This window comes from Excalfactoria chinensis, chromosome 1 (assembly GCF_039878825.1).
Source record: "Excalfactoria chinensis isolate bCotChi1 chromosome 1, bCotChi1.hap2, whole genome shotgun sequence".
NCBI classification, from domain to species: domain Eukaryota; kingdom Metazoa; phylum Chordata; class Aves; order Galliformes; family Phasianidae; genus Excalfactoria; species Excalfactoria chinensis.
The window spans coordinates 78,493,933-78,513,179 of record NC_092825.1 but is presented as its reverse complement, the minus strand read 5'-3'; the positions used below and the strand labels follow the sequence as shown (position 1 = coordinate 78,513,179).

Below are 19,247 nucleotides of genomic sequence, written 5' to 3'. Positions count from 1 at the left end.
TGGGTAAAAAGGGGTAAAGAATCCCATTCTCATCTTCCTGAAGGCCTGCATAAAAAAAAATGATGCCTTCACATAATCCTGCGAAATACATGTCTGAGAACCAGCACGGTTTGGGCTCATTAAAACAAAGTAAAACAAAACAGAAAAATACCAAAAACTTCACACCTTTCCCTAACTGGTATCTAAAGCGGACAATAAGAGAGATAAAGGACAGAAGCAGCACAATAACCCAGAGGCAGAGTTGCTGTTTCTGAAAGGGCACCCTTCGAAAAGTAGCTTCGGAAGCACACCTACAACATTCATGCACCACTTTATTTAACATTCATTTCCATGTTTGCCCAGGTTCATGTCTAGAGTACAGCAACCCAAGGTGCTTCCATTGCAAACTTTCACGTCCGTCGCAATTTTCCTTTTCAAATTCAACGCAGTAAAATGAAATGAAGCAAAATGAAACAATCTTTATATACCAGTTCAGTTAGCATTCCCTAGCCCTCATTGTGCTGCATCTCTCATCAGCTCCCATTTACTCAGACAAGACAGAAAAGATTTGCAGATCCTATTACATTTTCCCACCCTATTTCCCATTCTGAGTGCAATTTTTTTTCCCCTTCAAATAACACTGATTGTGTCAACTGGAGAGAAAAAAAAAAGAGAGAGAAGGAAAGAAACAAGCACTCTTTGTGTTCTCCTTATGGTAATAAAATATGAAAAGAAGAACGCACAAGAAAACAACTGAATTCCCAGTGCTTAGAGATCTAACCTGGCCCGGTTCTACATAGAGCAGCATCGCCAACGCAACTGTTCAAGTGTCAGGAAGAGAGAGCTGTGCCCACTTTTCTTAGTGAGTAACATGGAACACAGTGTATTTTCTACCGAATGAAAGCCAAAATCTTGGGAACTACTGTTTTGGCAGGGAAGTATCATTTACCTTCTCTCTCATTTTGCAGGTACACACTCACATTGCAGGCTGCTACAACCTCTTTTTTCCCCCCACTACATTGGGAAATAAACAGAATGTTTTAGAAGGATTGAAGTAGAAGAGTTAAAAGGAGACTCAGTGAACTCATAAGAGAACACAGAAATACTAGGTTTATTTGTAGCCCACCTGATTTTATAAGCAGATCTAGTCTGATTTTATAAGCAACTCAATACAAGCACTTTTTCTTTAAGCACACGCAAACTCACCATAATATTAAGAATCTGTTCTTTCTCAGCTTTCTCCTGCCTCATTTATTAAACATTTTCCAGTGTTTGCAGCAAGTATGGCAATTGATCTTATAGAAAACAGCCTCCCACTAAGGAACCTATATTCTTTCTCAGCCAGGTCCATTAGGTGTAGTAAGAGAAGACTGGTTCCCACAGAAAACAGAATGCGATCATATAATTAACAAATGCAAAAGCAGAGGGAAGTCAAATTAAGGCTGCTCAGTCGGCTTCAATTCTAGCATTCACAGATTTGACTTCAGATAAGTGAAATATTCTTTCACCTTGCTTAGCTAGTGTATTTAATTCCCTGGATTTTTAAGTAAGTAACTGAAAAAGAGAATGTATTATACACTAACATATCAGCGCTCTGTGATCATCAACAGGTTGACAGCCTTCAGACTCCCTTGACAGACCTTTCTCTTGAGTTCATTAAGAAACTGATAATGGTAGTAGAACCCTCCTTATTTTCACAAAGCAGCTTATTGCAAGATACACAACTGACAAGAAAGGGGGAAAAAAATCAACCCTGTCATAAAGGTCATTGCTTCTTTTCAAAGCTTCATTTTGAACAAACCATGAAGGTCTAAGAAGTCTTAGAAGGTACTATTATACTCTTTTAGAATGGGCAAAATAATTCATATCAGACCTCTAAACAGCGAACTCATAGTGGAAGTCCTCACTGAAAGTTACATTTAAAGCTAATAACGTTAACTACAAATGGTTAAAACTCAGTCACACTTCTAAGCAAATGAGAGAGGGGTTGTAACAGTAAATGTGAGTCAGCCAAACCTGCCTCTAACACAGGGAGAGAACATGTATGAGATGGAGCAAAAAGGAAAGTGTTATATAGGCTTTAAGCAGTTTGGAGCATCAGAAACATATCGTTTTGACTTGCAGAAACACAGCAGAAACAGGAGTTGAAGGAAAATCCCATCTCATCCCAAAAAACGATGACAGATTAAGCTTAACTCTTCCTTAACATAATGTTACGTTTGGGAAGCTATGCCCATTCAGTGTAGTGGACAGAAGTGCATTCATCAGCTCCCAGAATTTTCTACACACTCCCACTACTCAAGATACTGAGATGCTGACAACAGCAGTTGTGAAAGAGGGAAAAGTTTGCTGAAAGGCAAGGGAGAGAAACTGAGCCAGAAGCAGAGTGGTTACAGAGGTCTCTGCTATTAGGAATTTTGTCATCAGTAACAGCACACAACATCCTCATCACCATCACCAATGAAACTGAGAGCAAAACAGACTTATTATTAATTGGAAGCAGAGATAATCTAGCTAGATTCCTACCTGGCAGATCTTAGGTGGTCTTTCTTGTGCAACTCTCTGTATGTATTTGAACAGAAAACACCCCGCTTAGCTACAGCTCCAGCTGCAGCAGCCTTCTCTTTCACTGTGAGCACAAAGATTAATTCACCACACCAGAAGTAGAAAAAACCCATCCACTATTCATCTGGTTGTGTTCATAAAAAGTCCCACCTTCACCATATTCCCCGACATGCACCGCTCCTACAAATGTATACATTATAAACATCTAGGTCTGGAATTTACAGTCAACAAACAGCAATACAAGCAACCACCAGAGAATGTATAAACATTTGTAGGAGCAAAAATACTCAGCCTGGCTGCACCACACATGGTGTTTATTTATCTCTGTTGCATAAGCTCAATAGGAGAAGACATTCAAAACAACTTTTCAAACACAGTGTCAGTGTTTTAGTTTATGTCAGTGGGGTTTCTTCCATGTACTTGTGTCACCATGAGACAGTCGTGGGCACAGTGAGTTTTCTTGCTCCTTCATTCCAGTCATGGCAGCTGGGCACAAGGAAGTGCTAGCCTGATGGAATTACTGACTTTAAACCTTTGTAGTTCGAGAGAAATATGCTGTGCATTTGTAACCTGAATACAGGTCAGTAACTTTAAAAGGTCAGAGTGAACGTTTTAGATCTTTTTGTTATTAATCCCCTCAGCTCCCGGTCCTGTGAATGCCAATGAGCAGACACCTTCTAAGTGAGCCACAGAGCACACAGTGCGCACCTCTGAAGGCCAGGTCCTCAAGAAGACGCAAAAGGAGTTTTGCAGCAACAACACTGTGGTACAGACAGGTGAATCCTCAGTTCACTCGAGAACTGCTTCTTCAGTCACAGGAGACACAGATTTCTTTACTTGGATTTTGTCATCTCTTGCTAACCTATTACCCTAATGTCAAGGCAACTGAGCTTCCTTCATCCACTTGTTTCACTTTCTCGGGAGACACAAAATATTTCTGTGTTATCTTGCACAAATTTATTCAAGATCACAAGATTCGCTGATGCTCCATAATAACACAGATAACTCTCCATAATACATCACACTTCCATAACTCCTTTAATCCAGAGATATCAAAGCACTTTGCAAATAATACATTTGCCTTCTAACACTCCTCCCACATCCCATGTTAGGTCTGGATCATTATCCATATTTCACTACCAAGGAAAAGTGAAGCAGAGTAAGATAATGCAATTTAGCAGGGTTACAAAGAAAGTACAAAAAATTGGAGCAGAACGTGATTTTTCTGACTAGCTCCGCAATCCATCAGAAGCCCAGTCATCTGAAATAGTGGAATGCAACACAGATTATGATTACGCTTCGGGTAGATTTACAGCTGTACCACACAAATACTACAACGTGTGGTTTATGCTAATGGCTTTGCAAGTATCCTCTAACTATACAACACCTTTTGAATTGGTAGAGGATAGGGGAGATGGGGAAATAACTAATACTAGCACAAAATCTGTCAGGTTTTATTTCCAAAGGATAAAACCTCCATTTGAAAATATCTGGCTGATAACAAAGAATGTGCCTAGAGCAGCACAATATCTTTCAAACAAATTCTCTTCCTCCTGCTGCAATTTTGGTGCCCAGCTTCCAAAAGACAAAAAAACCCACAAATATTATATGTATATATGTGTGTGTGTGTGTGTGTATGTATATGTATATATGTATATATATATATACATATCTCTGTGTGCAACTGTGTATTTCTGTGGGAATAGCAATCAAAGCAAGGATCTGCCTCACAGAAGGCTGTATGATGCCAAGGGATCACATGAAGAAGCCAGTTCTTTCCCAACTGCAGTTGACCGTACACACTCTCCCATTGTGTCTCATCAAAGAGCTGATGAGGGAGGAGTAGAGTGTGCTGAAAAGACAAACAGAAACAAGGCCACTGACAACAAATGAAAGCAGAATAGCGATTGTATGGAAATTGCTTGTGGACTGGACTACTGCACATCAAATCCAGATCTGAGCCTAACAGGCTGAGCTCTTCCAGAGCAGCATCTGGAATAACAGCAAACTGTTTCACTATTAGTGTATGCAAAGCTTTGCATTAGCCTCACAGGATTCTTTCTGACCAGAGAGAAAAGCATCTGCAGATTTGGGACCCTAACTTTTTGCGAGCATCCCTTTGAGCATTCAGATCATGTACTCTTCTATTCCAGCTACAGGGTACTGGACTTGAAAGCAGACCATTGGTTTAGCTTTCTAAAACCAGAATAAACCTATGAAAACAGATGAGTAATCATGTCCATACATTTGGTAGTAAACTTATTTTGAGTATCTTCTGTCTTATGGAATCGTGACAATGCCAAGAATGCAATATTATTAATTTTTAGACTTTGGTTTAAGCTACATTGATGCTTCACTTCCTACCTTAAATATACTTCAGTTTTTTCTGTGACTTCCCTTAGCTAACCATCCACAATGATTACTTTTTCAAGGAAAACTTCTTTTGCACTCGATGCAATAACCTTCTACCACTGAAGGCCTTACAGAAGACTAATCTTTTCTTTTAATGACTTCAAAATCATCTCTTATGATCCTTTACCCACGACTTTTTATGAGCATGTAGCTCTCTGCTCTGGGAATGTCATCTCCATTACTAACTGTAAAAAGTGGTGCTTATGTATCCCACACCAACAGTGAAATATAATCAAATAAGGAATACTGGCTAGATATTAGACACTGAGCACAGCAAAATGGGCACACTGAATCTTCAGTAATTGTCAGAAGAACACAGCTTATTGAGAAGAGATCCTATTTCACTGGAACACAACATTCTAATTTACATTTTAGCACTAAGGAGAAAGAGCAAACGCAGCTGAACATAGGCTCCCAATGATAAGGCACCCTACATTCCTATAGTTTGTAAAGGTATACTGAAAGAAATACAATTTGAATGTTCACGCAGTACATGAATACTCACGCATTCGACCCTACATACACATGAACAAGTGCCATTCACGTTACACTACTGACGTTCTAGTTACCAGTGCCTAAAAGTTGAGTGCTCATTAGACTGAAAAAGTCCTTTAATTTGTGCTTTTCTGGTTTTGCATCTCAATTTCTCTAGTGGGGGTAACTTGTATCCCACCCATTACAAGACCCCTCTGCAATATATTTGCCCAAATCAGTGCACTCGAACCCCAGCAGAAATCATCCAACAGCGTGAGCCAGCTTGGAATAAAAGTCTGCCTTGCTGTGAAAGAAGACATTACTCCACCAGAACTATCGCTCTCACCGCTTTTTTCTTTTTTTAATTTATTTTTTAATGGAAGCAAAAACCCCTGTCATCTCACCTACTCCTCTTTTAATAAGGAATGACTGCCGTGACTACCCCCATCTAGAACCACCATTCACTGCCAGCACCTCTGCTCTCCTCGTGTGCTTAGAGAACAACTGATTAGCACTTTGCATAATTAACCTGATTAGCACTGTGCATAATCAAACTGATTAGCACTTTGCATAATTAAAAAGAAATAATAATAATAACAATAATAAGCAGTAGGTAATAGCAAAAGCTGCTAGTCCCATTGCCTGTTCGTTAGCTCTAGGAATAGTTTACTGCGGCATATTTTATTTCTTACAACTTTTTTTTTTAAGAGGCACAAGCTCTTGAGGAATACAAGTTAGAAAAATTATCATTTATTTTCAGATCTTCAGTGAAAATACCGGTTGTTCCACGGTACAATTTCAGATTCCTTGTGGCTCTCTGTGCTACTGTTGAAGACATACGATAGGAAGATCACAGAATTGTTTGAGTTGGAAGGGACCTTAAGAGATCACGGAATTCAGCCCCCCTCCTAAAGCAGTGTTCCCTATGGCAGGTTGCACAGGAAGGCGTCTAGACAGGCCCTGAGTATCTCCACTGAAGGAGATTCTGCCACTTCTCTGAGCAGCCTACTCCAGTGCTCTGCCATTCTGACAGTAAAGAAGTTCTTCCTTGTGCTTGTATGGAACATCCTGTGTCCCACAGTTTCTGCCTGTCGCCCCTTGTTCTGTTGTTGCTTGCCATTGAAGAGTCTACTCCTATCGACTTGACTCCCTCACTTTAGATAATGAGATCCCCTTCCTGTCTTCCCTTCTCCAGTGTGAAGCTTCCAAGGTATCTTACCCTTTCCTCATATGGGAGATGCTCCAGGCCCTTAATCATCTTTGTTACCTTCCACTGGACTGCTTCTAGGAGATCCCTGTCTTTTTTGGAGAGTCCAGAACTGGACACAGTGCTCCGCATGTGGTCTCACCAGAGCAGAGGAGGAAGATCACCTCCCTCAAAGTGTTGGCTGCACCCATTTTAAATGGACCTCAGGATACCATATATCCCCACAATATATTTTGAATGTAGAAAGCTGCATTACCATTATTATCAAGATGGGCAAGGCAGAGACATACATATCCTCAGAAGAGCCTAGTCATCGAACAGAGGAAGTCTGGAGAGGAACATGGAGTTAATCATACTGCTGCACCTAATCCTGCATTGCTCTTTTCTTGTGTGAACATGTTCTTATCTGCCTATGTGTTTCGAGTTCTTCTCGAGGAATCTACTTCTGGGAGACAAAGTGCTGTCTTGGACAGCTAGCTTGTCCTGCCTTCTGCAGGTATATCCCTGGTTAGTGTCTCAGGATTAACACAGGTTTTCAGATTCTGACAGGTAGCTGAAGTTACACGTATAAACTGCAAATTGTGAAAACATCTGTGTGAAATGCCTGTATTACTAGTGACTCAGCTCTAGGCTGCCTCCAGACAACCTAGAAGAGCAGCATCCCAAGTCAGTGAGTAAATTGTTAACATTTCCTGTTTACTAATGTTACTACATAGCTCCCTCTCACCATAATACCCTCTGTTTTGCCTTACTTTATTAACTTTATCTTTCTCTAGCATCCACATATTAAAGCTCAGATTCTTCTTGCATTCCCATCCTCACCTCTCATCTCCTATTCGAGGTATTCTCTTCCAAGAATACCACACATGTTCAAGAATAACTTGAATAGAATGAAGGTATCCTCCTTCTGTATGTGAAATATTCATTGCCAGCCTTCCACAGTATCCTTACAATGATGTTGTCTATACTTCCCCATCAGGCAGAAAGCTCACACTGTGGCTTCTCTGCTGGTAGCTCAAAAAATACAGTTTGGACAAAGGGTAAACAGAGAGTCAAGCTCTGAGTGATCAGTTCATCTGCCCTGCAGCTGCTTGGACAGGAACTGCTGCCTCTGGACTAAATGTGGCCCAGATGCACTCCATTGCATGGACCTGTTCTAGAACAATGAAAAAATCCCCATTGTGCTACATTTTTTGGTAAGTATTCTCTCATAAAATAAATCAATAAGAAACTGGATGGAAAGAGTAATAAAAGAGCATCTTGTCATAATTAACTGGTAATGTATTGCTCATGCACAGGAATTCTCTCCCCTCTCTCATTCCATCACCTCAAACAACAGAACCAATATGAGCAGCAAAGGGTGCAGAGCTAGTCCCTCATTACACAAGTCGTTTAGTTCTTGAACGAAAGTATTGCTGTAGAGATTTTTCAAGTCCAAATGTTCCTGGGGAAGGTAGTTCCAGTAATTCTGGGAAGGAAGCCAATCCCTTGGCTTTATATGTAAATATTTAAACAACATTATTTTTATATACATACATTTTATACACATATACATATACGTCTTTAGGCTTCCAGACTTGCAAAAACGCAACTGAAAAAATATGCCCAAAGCACAGCTATTGGCTCCCTACACCAAATCATGACAAGTGACCATCAGAAACAAAAAACAACAATGACTTCATAATAATTGAGCCACGTCATCTACGTACGCTACTCACTCTGGGCAGAAGAACTGACTGATCAGAACTACAGATTCTAAGGTACAGAGATAAAAGTCTTAATTATTTTCTCCTTAGAAGTGGCAAGAATGTAAGGTTCATCAATTTGAAATCTTTCAGAGCATAGATGGATGCTGAGTGCTCCACCCATAGGCATGGGATCGCCAGCTTTTGAGAACATGTTCCTAGCATTTTAGTGCTCCAGGCTGCAGCTTTGTCACGTTCAGAAAAGTCACTCTACTTAAGGCTTGAATCAAGTCCATACTTCAAAAGGAATTACTTGGTCAAAGATTCCAGCAAAAGACTGGAAGCATACCCAACACTGAGGTTCAGTGAACAAAGTGAAGAAAATAACAACAACAGAGCTTTAAAATTGTTGAAGACAGAGGTTCATAAAATTGGCGTTGATGATTTAGGGAGCATAATGTATACAGCCAAAGCATATGATGAATAAATCAATCCATGAGAGTAAAATTTACCACATGGACTCCACCTGTATAGACTCAGAAATCAAAAACACACCCTAACACAAAATACATGCATGTAAATTCATAGCTGTATGGTTTAAAGTAATCATAAACATTATTTATGAATATAGTATTTACATATAATTTCAATTACGTACATACACAGCACAGCCATGTGAGTTCTGTGGTGGAAAAGACTGCAGAAGTATACGAACATATACACATAAAAATGCATTGAAGAAAGGATCAAGAATAGGGCAAGTCTTAGAAAATGTTTTAATGGTTTTACAAAAAGCCTTCACCCAAAGTTTCAGGGGGTTTTGCAATCTTACATTTTCTATTGCAAAATACACCTGCTTTCTTTTCTTTCTTTTTTTCCCCCCTAAACTAAATATTTCTTCCATCTAATGACTCTCTTTATTAGACAGCATCTAATTTGCATACATTTACATACAATTTAACTGCTAGCTTGTGAGAACAAAGAAATGGCTCTGTATTGTACTGAAGGACAATGCTCAGAAAAGGAAGGTATAAAAACCAGCTAGCTCGGTGGCTGTGTATTCTCTTTGTTTCAGAAATACCAGGATTTTTAAACACACCACTTAAAGGGTGAGAAAAGATTATTTCATCAAACAATGAAAAAAGATACAGCGCAGCTCTCTTTTAACACATTCTCTCTCTGGCCTGGTTAATGGGATTTAAGGGTCCAAGATTTCTTTGCTTTCTTCTGTTTCCTTTATTAGAACTGATGGATTTAATTCTGCCACATATTTTACTTCATATTTTATTCCTATAACAATCTATGCTGAAGTTCAACTCCAATGCTAATTCAATACTATCTTCCTTTCCTCACAGTCAGCCTGGAACAGGACTGAATGATCAGTGATGGGCATGAAGTAGTCTGCCCTCAATGCCCAGTGCTAATGGATTTTAGACTGAGTCTGCCAGAATTTTACCTTGTGGCAACAAGTACAGAGATAATGAAAACTTACCATGTAGCTGTCTGGGAATCAAGAGGAAGGGAAGCAGGGCTTAGCTCCACTTGTGAGAACAGGGAGGGACTGTGGTCAGAGTAAATGGAAGATGCAAGGGATGTGTCAAGCCCTCTGGTTCCCTACAAGAAGAGGAGAAAAGGATCTTTAAGATCTCACAAACGCAAAAGACAGAAAGTTTTAGAAACACTTGGCAGAAGCTCCAAATACAAGTCCATCAAAAGCATAATACATCAGAGAAAGCTTTTTCTCCAACGGCTTTGCAGTTGAAGAACCAACTGCAGAGAATGACTGCAATTCTAATCCATATGAAAGTGACACAGAAGTGTTGCAGGAAAAAAGCAGGATTGCAGGCTGCACAACCCCATGTCCCATCAAATGTGCAAAACCTAGTGACACAGAACCGCCTATCATTTGTTGCTGCCTGCATAGTGGAGCTGCTAGCTTCATCACCCAACTATCCATCTTCTCAGCCTCATCCTCAGTGACTGGTACCCTGCAGGCCAGATCAAGTAACGCAAGTAAAAGAGACCAAAAGTACTGACATTCAGTAAGTGCAGAAATGGGTGAAAGAAGAATCAGTGTCCCTGGCAGTGTATTGTATAGGCCCATCCTACAGAAACAGCAGATGCATCCTTCCCTAGTGTAAGCAGACCTATTGAACAAGGGCATTCATGGAAACAAGTGCTCACCCAAGCTAGCTTGTTTACCAAGCAGATGTGGTATTTCACATTCAGCAATCATCTGTTTGGTTCCGCTCACCCCAGCCGTAATGGCCGTGCAGGCCCAGCATTAGGCCCAGGGTTGGGGCGGCGGGCCTTCTCACACAGGCCTTGCATCACAGAAACACTGGCAAGAGATCCATATTGCAAGCTATACCTAGAGGAAGCTTGTGCTAGCACTTCCTTATGTACCTCTCTGGCACTCCAAATACATTATAGATTACTTGCAGACACAAATTTTAATTTACAGCTGGTTGAAATGTTAATGAAGTTGTAGCTGTTTTTCAAAGGGACAATTCCCTACTGCTTACAAAAATGTTTTCTTCCTTCCCCCCACCCCCCTCCTGTCTGTTCAGCTTCTAATGGTGTACAACAGCCAATCCTCATAAAAGAAATTAATCAAGCCTTCATATGTTCCCTTTTTCAAGGATAGAAAGGTTGAGGTGTCATCTTTAGAGTTTGTCATGCATACCAAAACGCAGGTTTTAGCAAACAGTGAAGAAAGTAAATTTCAAAGCCAAAGTTCATTTAGCTGTCACTTGCCGTATTTACAGCTTATGTTACTGACACCATTGGGTTACTATTTCCAGTATCACACCAACTGCAATCTACGTTAATTTAAATTGCTGCAACAGTCCTACCCTACTCTCTCCTCTTTCCTCTGACACACGTGCCTGACCCCATCCTTGAGCCACAATCAGATAATTTTCTGGTCCAGGGAACTTTCACCTGAATGATTTTTTTTTTTTCAATGGGTTTTTGTGTTTTGGGGTTTTTTTTTTTCATTTGTTTGTTTGTTTTTTCAGACAAATCTGTTTCCAGTCATGAAATTCTGGGGTTAGAGCTAAGGAGGCTGCAAAAATGTACATGTGCAGGGACAGCAACAGAGAGGCTTCAACATTAGTCAATTTAAGCTTCCCTGGACCTATATCTTGAGATGCCTCGGACTGCTTTGGTAAAAAGACAGGTTCCTATCACATCACTGGAAACCAAAGCAATCATGGCTTTACAGGTTTAAAGAAAAGCCATCACCTCACATGCTAACCTAAAATAAACTGACGGGCTATACAGATCATGCAGAACAGATGCAGTCTGCTTTGATGAAAAATAGCTTGAGATAATGGTCCACTGCTACAATCTGCACCAGGGGCAATTTCCAAGTGGCAGATTGAATTAGCCTCAAGTGACATGCATTACAGTAATGCTTCCCTGAGGCAATAAGGCAAGGTCCCACATTCAAAAGGAAAGAATGGAGCTTTCTTGCCGAAGGCAAATGATAAAGCGCACGATTAAGAACTACTGTTACCAGGACATTCAGAAGCTCCTGAAAATCCTTCAAGGACTACAGAAAATACATTTGGAAATAAAGAGCAGGACTTTTCTTTTACGTCGCTGCAGTTATGATATTAAGCACTCCGTTTGCTATTTTTTTCCCAGAGTACACGCATTAATTCTGGACAGAGTGGGATCTAAGCTTTCTAACCACCACCATTTCCTAAGTCACTCTGCCCTAGCAGTTGTGCAGGAAGTTGCAGGATGTAAATCTGGGTTTCAGATGAATACAGAAGACACTGCAGTGCAAATCTCTTCCTTCAGTTTGCTTGCTTTAAGGATAACAGACAATTTGGAACATTTATCTCTACACGAGAGAGATCCTATGGCAGCAAATAATCACCCAGCACCATCACCTACAATTTCATCGGGAGAAGGAGTCACTAATGAACGGCTTCACTAGCCAGTTAACAACCATAGATGATTCACTGTAACTGGAAGTCACAGTAACTCAGAAAATTAAAAGTCAGTGTGGGCCTATGACAGTCATCAGCTCAACAGCCATAGCTGTCTCCTTACATTTTGCATTAGACCTCATGGGTGGGATTATCAAAAAGGAGCAATGGTGTGATACTCTTTCCATTAGAATTATGGGGAAATTGTTCTAGTTGCATCTATCAGTAGCACGTTCAGGCCTGTGCCAAATGCTTCTGAAAATCCTCCCCCTTCCCAGCCTGTCTAGAAAACGGGGAGAAACAGAAGTACAGCACAAAGAATTCCACCAGCTTGTGCCTGGGTAGCAACAAGTTGCAGCTTGTACAATTCTGTCACGTTAAAGATGCTGAGAATTCCCTTCTAAATACAAACAATATTTCTGAAGCTAGCAAATTCTTTCAAGCATTCACTTTGATTTGATAAATTATATTAAATGCAATTTGCCTCATCAGTATTTTAAAACCCGATAGCTAGAGCATGAATAGGTCATTTTTACACACACAACTAAAATCTATCCAGTTGTGGATACGGCGTAGATTATGTATGCAGCCCCACACTCCCCGAGATAACAAAATTACTCAGCTTGCAAACCAAGCCAGTCACAAACTGTGTAGTCGCAGATAGCAAAGTCGAGTCTGAGCCAATCAGTCCTGCTAAGCAGCTGCTATCTCGGTAGCTTATTAGTTCACCAGCACGCTAACCACGACCAAAGGTTTCAGATTGGCTTGCAGCACGCACAGAGCAACACCGGATCCGCTTTCAAAACATTGCAGAAATGCAACCACAGATGAATGCTAGCAAAGTGACGGAGTAGTAGAAGAGAAACCCATTTTAAATTTTCATAAAAACATTCTTTAGAAAACGCTGAAGAGAAAGCCCTTACTCTTGAATCCCAGAACAGAATCAGGCTGTTTAGTGTCAGAATGCTAAGTTTCATTTTCAGTGGGGAGGGGGGTGTGGGGGGGAAGGTATATAATCATCTTCCTGATTTAGATAGGTTTTAGATCAACCTTAGCCACATATAAATGAATGTTCTGCTCAGATTGCAGGGTAATTTTAATTAGGACACCTTGTTAGGCATCCTGTTGCTCTCTTTAATGGACTTTCTCAATTATGAGAAGAAACACCTCTCCATTCACCTATGACTCAAGTTAAGGTAAAGATTACGCTGAATAAATCTACAAAGAAAAATATTTATCCTGCAATAGATATCTTTATTTCTGTCGATCTTCATTTGGCAACTTCCACATTAAAAAGGCAGGCTTCAGAATTCAGCACCCATTACACACCTGTTTAAAAACCACTTGAAGCACCGGAACCAGCCAAATGTGCCTCAATTAAGCACAAATGTTGGCACTGCCATCCCAAGTAAGGAATACCCACTGCCATTTGCTCTCATTAGGTTAAACAAGTTTCCTAGGACACATCTGAATTCCTGCTTATGTGCATTGCAAATGGGTGGAGAACACCAGAACAATAAAATTTAGCTCAGCACAGACTTCTGTCCAGTCGTCAAGCACAGCATATTGGGAGAACTGGCTGAAGCTCTGGGAAGCACCCAGGAGCTGTGTGCAGCACACACTACAATTCACTCTTCCAGCAAAGACATGTTTGGTTGAGATTACTGGGAGATACAGGCTGGGATTTCCTTTCAAAAACAGTCAGCGAGATGAAAAGCCAATTCTCTGCTCCCTAGCACTTCCTCCTCTGTACCCGAAATCAGTTTGTCTTACATGCTTTTATTTGTTAGTCAGAATCACGGTATGTTGGTTTCTATATTCAATCCAGTGTTAAATCCATCACTGATTGCTTGATTTCGTAGGAGTCTGCTGATGGAATGACAAGCCCAGAAAAGAAAAATCCTCGTACATAGATCAGACAGGGTACTGCAAGCTTCAAAATATTTTTGTCAACTTATTTTAAGTGTCTTCCAGAGGGACCAACCACATGGCTAACAGAAGAATCTTGTCTCTGTCATCCATTTAACCCATTGGCCTCTGTCAAGGATGCAGACATGCTTGCCAATAAGTGACAAGTCGAGTGGTCTTTTTCCAAAAACTCAACAATACATTTCAGGGTGGTGCCATTAGAAAGCCAATAGACAGAATCAAAGCAGAGCAGCAGTGATTAAGAAGTAAGTCTGGAACAGTTCTGATATCCATGTTCAACCCTCTATAATTTTACTTCATTATCAATTTGTTAACTTCCTTTGTTGTTCTTTCTGTCATCCAACTGTGCTAGTCACTCATATATCTTACTTTTGAAAGCATTCTACACCATGAGCACAAAAAGCAAGCATCCTTCACGTAAAATTGATCAGCTAACTGTACGCAGGTAAAGGTTATACACTCTCTAAACCAAAAACTTAAAGATATAAAAAAAGATAGTTCAGCACTGTAAACACAACTTAGTTTGTAACTCACGTGTCTGGGATGTTAGTAGGCTGGGGAAAGAAAAAATATTATACCCTTCTCATCTTTGCCACACAGATTTCATATGAACATAAATACTGTTTATTTTCTTGTACTATTTGTACTTAGTGTAGAATTCACAATTATTTAAAGCCTACAACAGTAAAGGAAGTATTAATACATGAAATAAAGTGTTCTTGGAATAAGGTATCAGCTATCAGTCAGTAGCTTCTGGCCTAAAATTATATTTAATTTCAAGACAAGCATATGACTGGAAGAAGCTTTCCTGTTCTGCCTAGATATAAAAGGTACCAAGAAATCCTAAGACATCTGCTTGCATATTCAACCTTTGCTTGTGTTTTTTTGTATTTGTTTTTGTTACCAATAAAATACATTTTTTGCATATAAATAAGACTTCCTGACTTGCTATTGCTTACAAATCCATGGGTGCTGTATTCACTGTGGTCTCAAGAACAGCTTCCCTTCCATACTCCCACTAATCTTAACAAGAATGCTGGACACTCATATATACTTCATATTTATTCTCCATCATTTTATTCACAAGCGTAGCTGCTTATAGCAAAAATGCTTTACAGAAACATTCCCAAACCTTGAGGGCCACACTCCTTGCTAAGGCTTAAATTAAGAAACAATTAGCTTCTCCTCTTAGATCAATGGCTCAAGCTTTATTTGTTAGATAGGATCCGCGGTTGCGTCACTTTCAGACTACAGCAAGCTATAAGTGCTACCACAGGGAACAGATGTTTTTATTGGTAGACATTTTTTTAGTGAGTAACCAGAATGGAGTAGCAAAGTGCAAACATGGGTAGAAACAAAGCAACCCCCCAAACAAACAAAATGCAACAGATGACCACGGGACATCAGAAAAATCAAGCTGAGACACCATCTTACTGTATTTATAAAAGTGATTCTGGATCAACAGGAACTCTAACATTCATCTTCCTCTACGCCTTTACTTGACAACATTCAAAGACGTTCAGCAGCACGACTTTCACAGACGTGGTCATAAACCACCCCGTATTACCTGTATCTAATCACAGAAAACAACTTAGAAGTAAATTTCACTACATCTGAAGTAGTTGTCTTCTGTGCTTTAAAAACAAAGAGGAGCACCTGTTCTGTGCTACACTCATTGGAAAAAACAACATCGTCTTATACATTTCAACTGCCATTTCCCTTCCGCTGAAAGGGAAGCATTTATCAGACCCTGAGGAAGTCACTACTAGACACCTCAAATGCCTGAGCTCACCAAGAGACCTGCAGACTGACTCTTTAACTATGGACTGTTCCAGAGAAGGGAAAAACCTTGCTCCTATCAGAGATATCCACAGGCAAATTGCATCATCTCCTCATACCTGATAAAAATAAGAGATGCAGGCTAAAAGGAGAGAAGAAAATCAGCTTTAAACTCTTAATTGCATGCAATAGCAGCTTTCAAAGCCGTTTCAAATAAACAAAGTAGGAGTTCATATTTACACTTATACTAAGAAATACACTCTTTTCCACTGTCAGAATCCCACAATGGAGTGGCACCTTGCAAGACAAAGTGGAGAAGTGCAGCCATGAAACATAAACTAAATTTGTGGAAGCAAAGAACAAGAAATGAGCTGTGGGGAAAATGGAGAAGACAAAAACAGATGGAATTAAGAACCTTAATACAGCCCTTATCTCTCCTGCAGGACTGCGGAGAGACAAGACAAAAGGCACATAAACTTCATGCACAAAGTGAGGGGAAGTCAGTGGAGGGATATATTAGAAAAATTAATGTTTCAATATGCCATCCTGTAATATGATATTGAAAACCACACTGCTGTGCGTTACTGTATTTGACCAAGTGCACCATCGTGTTTAATTTGAACTCTGATTATGATAAATCACATGATACAGGAAGGCAACCAAGTGATTCACAGTCCCTTTTGAAATCTTACCCTATTAAAACTTTGACTGTAGAAGCAACATTTTAACTGATGTCTGGGGACACAACACCAGAGGAAGAGAACAGAAATACTGAAGAGACTATTTGGGACTGTTGGGTCATCTGTTAGACATGAAAACTAACTTTGCTGTGCCAGCAGTTACTGCTGGACTAAGCAGTAGATAGATTTGGTACATGCATCTAACACAGCAAACCATGGGCTGCCCAATTTTCTAAGGAGTGCACAAACACTCTGCACACCTGAGCACAATTAAGTCTCACTGATTACAAAGAAGGGAATCTGTAGTGGCAGGGCATTGGCTTGAACAGGAAGGAGAGATGGAAAGCTGTTTGTGTTCACTGCCACCGACATTACTGCAGGCACCCGTAATGAGGCAGCTAGACTAGGAGGGAAGTGAGATACAGACCTCTAATGCTTTATCAGCTCCAAGACCAACGCTGGTTTTGGCACTACTTCCATTCACCAACAAACAAACAAAAAACACAACCAGAAAAAAAATACCCAAGCAGGTGCTAGCAATCTGAGACCACATGCCAGCTACAGCTGCTTCGAACGGAATCAATTACATCTGCCTCAACAGTCCCAGGACACTGAACCCAATGAAGAGAACCACAGGTCAAATGGAGACCCAGTACTTTGGGATTTTAACGCTCTATTAAATTAAGGTGGAAGTTCCCTAGCAGAATTCAGGAGAGGATATTCAGACAGACTATGAATCACACGGTCATACACAGTCTACGATAACATGGAAGCTGGAAGACAGCATATGCATAACAGGGGAATACGCAGCAAAAGCCCTTTGGAAATAATTCCTTAACATTTTTCTGCAACAGCCTGACAGCACAGCCCTGTTTCCCAAAACACTGGGTGCAGTACATTTGCTTGAACGTGCTCTTGGGATTGGGACTTCACTCCAAACCTTGTTTGTACAAAAAGGGGCCAAGCAGCTGGGAAATTCTGGAGTGTAGTGTGTCCTCATTAGCTCCCATCTGCCATCAGAACTCAGCTCATGGCAAGTTTGGCTAAGTCCTGGTGTTCTCAGGTCCAAATCTGGGTCAGTTTTAATTACACTATACAGAATTCAGCGTGCAGTTTTTAAATCCTTATTATACGGCGCAGAAGAACGGGCAGCTCTCCAACTAATCAATTTTTTAAAAGTACATATATAAAAATTTTAAACCAGGCTAGACAGACAGTGGGTGGAAGAGGAGAAAAAAAACCGTATAAGCGAGTACAGGGGTTAGTTAAGAGAACTGTTAGCAAAAGTGGGTCAGCAGCAAGTTCTGCTTTAAAACTTCAAAGGAAGGGGGAAAAGGAAAGAAAAAAAAAAGAAAGAAAAACTCGTTTTTTTAAGACAGTGAAACTGATGTACAAGCTGTATACAATTCACGCTGCTTTTAGCATCACCATGGGTTTCACATGATGATACTACAGCCAGATAGCTATCAAGTGAAAGAAAGACTCTTACGGCTACAGGTCCATATAGTAGGCACCAGCTGACCTACTCCCACATCTTTTAACAATCTTATTGCCCTTCTTGAGTAAATGCTTCCCACTATGGCTAGAAATGAAGCCTTTACCCCACAGCTATAGAAAAGGTGCGGTGTTTAGTTCAACACGCTTCTTCAATGTGATAATGAATTGCTGCGTATAACTCTCAATCCTTACACAATTAGACTAGTCCAAAAATCACTAGCTGCTATTTGTTTTCCCTTTTTCTATGCCCTCAAATAGCCATCGGCCAGGTCAGGAGTTGAAAAGAGTTTTTCTTGCCAGGTTGCTGGCAAACAAAACAACAGGAAGAACAGAGAATTGCATGTTTATCACTGAACAGACACTTGGGATAGGATAACGCGCCAAATCTGATCTATGTAAATTGGGCTAAAATCTACTCTCAGAATCAACAATCAGAATCTGTCCTGCTTAGAGTCTTTGTCAGATGTAAGGGAGCAAATGGAAGTCTTCTGTGACAGCTACATACATAAAGATAGTTCAGGAATGGAGAAGCATGATCAAGGAGCAGTGTAAATAGCAATGAAATGATATATGCTTGTTAGAAGGGTATAATATTCTGCCATCCAGTACACAAAAACTAAACCTTCAAAGGTTTCCAAGTTCGTTTTAACCATATCCATGAACAAGTTCCCCGTTAAAGAAAGATTTCCCTTTGCACACCTTGTTAGTATTGTCAAAGCCTTCGCTTCAGATCTACAGCCTAGCAAAAGCGCAACACAATCCTGCGTTCTCCTTTGCAAGGAAATCTTCAGTTAGTGGCTTTTCCATACAGCTCCAATTCACAGGAGAGCCTTGTTTTTCCTTCCACACTGAGAAGCACGCTGCTGACTATTTCAGGATCAACCAGAGCTACAATACTAGAGTAACTAGATGGTGTTTTTGCTTTAAAAGAAAGCTTTTTCTTTAACATAACCACTCTCCTTCACACATCTCCTCCAATACATGAAAACCCACAAATCAAGCTTACATTATACAACAACTCATGCAGAAATCAAAGAAAGAAAACCATACCACAAGAACTTTGCAATCTTTGATGCCACCAGCTCCTCCACTGCGATAG

At 40.2% G+C, this 19,247-nt stretch overlaps 1 protein-coding gene across 6 annotated transcripts in view; it reads right to left on the bottom strand.

Annotated features, from left to right (window-relative positions):
• The window catches only part of ZBTB20 (zinc finger and BTB domain containing 20), a 448,076-nt gene that overhangs the window by 346,983 nt on the left and 81,846 nt on the right, over nucleotides 1-19,247 (bottom strand). For all 6 annotated transcript variants that reach the window (XM_072352146.1, XM_072352172.1, XM_072352155.1 and 3 more), the window contains exon 3: nucleotides 9,815-9,936. The gene's annotated coding sequence lies outside the window, so the exon portion shown is untranslated. The remainder of the gene's footprint in view (nucleotides 1-9,814; nucleotides 9,937-19,247) is intronic.